Source organism: Rhinolophus sinicus, linkage group LG02 (genome assembly GCF_036562045.2).
Source record: "Rhinolophus sinicus isolate RSC01 linkage group LG02, ASM3656204v1, whole genome shotgun sequence".
Taxonomy (NCBI): Eukaryota; Metazoa; Chordata; class Mammalia; order Chiroptera; family Rhinolophidae; genus Rhinolophus; species Rhinolophus sinicus.
This window is the reverse complement of record NC_133752.1, coordinates 15,207,748-15,211,724: the sequence shown is the minus strand read 5'-3', so window position 1 is coordinate 15,211,724 and position 3,977 is coordinate 15,207,748.

Below are 3,977 nucleotides of genomic sequence, written 5' to 3'. Positions count from 1 at the left end.
TCAAGCGGCCTTGAATCACACATTTGGTTTGATTTACTAATGCTATTGTCTTTCCATTCTCAGTCAAGAAATTATTAGCAGGAAGTAAGTCAGCTCGAACGCCACAATATGTTGGATCAATTTAAGAGACAATATAGATCACTGGGATTTCTTTTGTCAAATGGAACCATTAGGCTTGCATATTAAAAAAGTATATATTTCTGTTTCAAGTGTGTAAGTGATGCATGGCTTACCCTTATGCAAAAGGCCACCAAGAAGGCAAGAGGAGAGATGGGAATAGATGGCAGGGAGGGGATGACAGATATGTTGGTGCATACATAGCTATTATTTGACCATGTGTGACTTGTTTTATTGAACTCAAGTGCACTTTTCTCTTTTCGTTAAAAGGTAGCTTAGCATATTCTCAAGGTTGTCAGCCATGAACTCAGAGAGACAAGCCACCTTCTACTCTTTAAACAAATATACTATAACTGAAATATATTCCAATTATATCTCACTACTCATTATGGCCATTCTTCACTCTAGGCTTTTGATAAACACTCTGCTTGAAGATCAAACTCAAGACACAGTTTCTCTCCCTTTGTCATCGTATTGCGCCTTTTCCACCAATGCATGTTTTTCTGTGCCACATCAAGTCTGTTTTTCAGTGTCCCACTGTCTTTTGCTATACAGTGCATGGACAGAACAGCTGAGTAATTATGTCAGTGTGACTGCAATTTTACCTTTGGGGACCTCTTGCTATGCCCGCACACAGGTGACTAAACCAGGAATGGTGACATTCCTTGCCTGTGAGGGATTGGCCATGTGACTCTATCAACTGGCAGTACAGCAGGCAGCTGAGTCACACTAGTTAACCTTACAGCTTGGCAGCGTGAGTCTGAGAAAGGCAGGTGAAACGCTGCCCTAGGTTCTCTGTCCCCAAAGAGTTTGGCTCCAGATTGTGACTGAACAAACAAGATCTAAAGAGACAGTGTGAATCACGGAACGAAGGCGTTTTCTGAGCTCTTGTTCTAGCCCTATCTAACCTTGAAGCAGACACTAAAGACCTTTAAGCATCCATTTTCTTCACTTTAAGCTGCTGTTTCTTTTTCATCTCCCACATACATATGCTGCAAAAACTAGTCATGATAATAGTAACAATTTTTATCATTTAATGATTTAATGAGTGGGTTTTGTATACTCTTGGTAAGTAGATTTTTAAAAAGCACAAAAACACTGAGGCTGCATGCACTTAGGATAAGTGCAATTTGTACAAAAGCAAGTTGGGCAACACCAACAGCTTGATCCAAAATTAAATGTTTTCTCTCACTGGGTTTTCCAATGTTGACAATGTGAATACAATACAATGTAGATTTATAAGTTTTTGTGTGCTTTTAAGTATTTTTCCATGCTACATATTTTGTTGTTGTGTGTCTATGTTTTATTGTCTTCACATTTCTAATTTACTTCCAGCTGAGTTTTTTCTTCTCTTTGCTATTTGTAGTCATGGAAAAATGGTTTACTTTCAAGTAATATCCTATTGTTGGACATTTTGTTTATTCCGATGTATCTCTTGTTATTATCACTTAGGTTGATCCAATGTACGTACCAATTCAAAACCTAGAATACCTACTTTGGGTCACTGAACCAGGACTAATCAAAATAAGAAAGAAAATATGTAATGGAGACTGAAATGACTTCTGTTCTATTGCACTTGCGGATATACTGAGATCTACTATGTGCCAGGCGTGGAACTTGGCCCTGAGGTGGTGGTAGTCACACTTACCTTCATGGAGCTTACAATCTAGCAGCAACAGATAGACTATAAATAAGTAAACACATAAACAAGATCAAAGCATACATTCCACAAAGGAAATCAAGCAACTTGATACGTTAGGGAGTGGCTCAGGGTGTTAATATCAAATTGTAGATGGAAGAAGGAGAATGTGCGGATCATGGTCAGATCTAGGGGCAACATATTCCAAGGACATTTATAGTAGTTTATCTGCAAGAGGGAGTTTTATAAGTAGAAATACGACATACAATTGGAAAAATAATTGAAGAGAAATTCTTTGAGAGCTCTGAATGTCACAGTGAGGCAGCGTTATGGGTCAAATTGTATCCCCCCAAAAGATGTTAAAATCCTAACCCCCAAGTACCCATGAATGTGATGTCATTTGGAAACAGGGTCTTAGCAGATGATCAAGTGACAAGGAGGTCATTAAGGTGGACCCTCAACCACTATGACTGTGTCTGTCTGAAAAGGGGGTCATTTGAACCCAGAGACAGACAGATAGGACAAATGCATGTGAATATGAAGATAAGAGACCAGGATGATGCATCTATAATCCAAGGAATGCCAAAGATTGCCAGCAAACCAGCAGAAGCCTGGAGGGAGTCATGAACATATTGTCCCCTCAGCCCTCAGAAGGAACCAATGCTACCCACACCATGATTCAGACTTCCAGCTTCCAGAACTGTGAAAAAATAAATTTCTCTTGCTTAAGCCACACTGTTGTGGTAATTGGTTATGCCAGCCCTAGCAAACTGATATGGGCAGTGATCCCAAATCCCACAGTACTGTGGCCGGCTCTGTCCCCGAACCTCAGTGCATGGCATGGCCTCAGAACAGTTCTTAAAACACCCCAGGCAGCCAGTACAATTCAACCAGGCTTGGCAAAGTAGATGAAACCCATTGGGCTAACACATTTGGGATTTAGTTTAGTTTTGTTTTGGTAGGCAATAGGAAAACTTTTGGAAGTTTTGAAGAGATAAGTAAAACGAGCCAACCTACTTTTCTAGCTTAAGGGTTGCTTATAAACCCACCCCAATCCTCTCCCTGCCATACCACTGATGTCACAGTGCCTGAGTGCTGGTTTTGCTGTCTGTCTCCTGCTGTAAAGTGCGAATCTATTGTATGGTTCTAGACCTCCAGCACCTCTCCAGGCCTGTTGTTTAGTAAGTGCTCATTAATTATTTGTTTGGTAGTGAATTTCATTATTTTCTTACTTTGATATAATTTCATACTTTCAGAAAAGTTTCCAAAATAGTATTAAGAACTCTCGTAGTCCCTGCTCCCTGATTCACAGATTAACATAACGTATTGCCACATTTGCTTTACCATTTTTCTTTCTCTTTCTTTATAAGAATACTGGCATTTTTTTTTTCCCCCTGAACCACTTGAGCGCAAACAGCATTCATCAAGCTTCGACTCCTAAAAGCTTTAGAATATATTTCCTAGGAACAAAAGCATTATCCTATATAATTATAGGAAAGGAAATTAAACATTAGTAAATATCGTATTTACAGCCAATAATAAATTTTTTTCAATTGGTTCTTTGTAGAAATTTTGTTCTGAAACAGGATTCAATGCAAGATCACCCATATAATTTGCCTCTCATGTCTCTTTAGTTTCCTTTCATCTGGAACCATTTCTTACCCTTTCTTTGTCTTTCATCATCTTAACATTTGTGAACAGTACAGAAAAGTTATGGTGTCTACTATTCCTAAATGTTGTATATCTATTGCTTTCTGATTAGATTGAAGGTATGCATTTTTATGCGAAAATGCCACAGGTGTCATTACATGTCTTTCTTAGTATATCACATTAGGAGGCACAAAATATCAATTAATTTGTCCCATTCGGGGCAATTTTAACTTTGATTTCTTGGTTAAAGTGATGATTTTCATCTTTCTCTACTTAGTTACTACTTTCCCTGAAGTTAATGAATAACTTGTGGGGAGGTACTTTAAGACCTTGTAAATATTATATTCCTTATTAAATTTTCACAGGCTAGTTTTAGCATCCATTGCTGATGTCTGTGTGATTCCATGATGATGATGATGATTGTACGATGGTGATTTTTTTTTCTGTTTCATTTATTCTACATTTATTAGCTGGTATCCTCCCCAAATGTTTGTTTGTATGGACTCCTGCATTCTTACTTTATTAAATGGATTATAACTCATTAATGTCATTCTTTATGTTGATGTTCAAA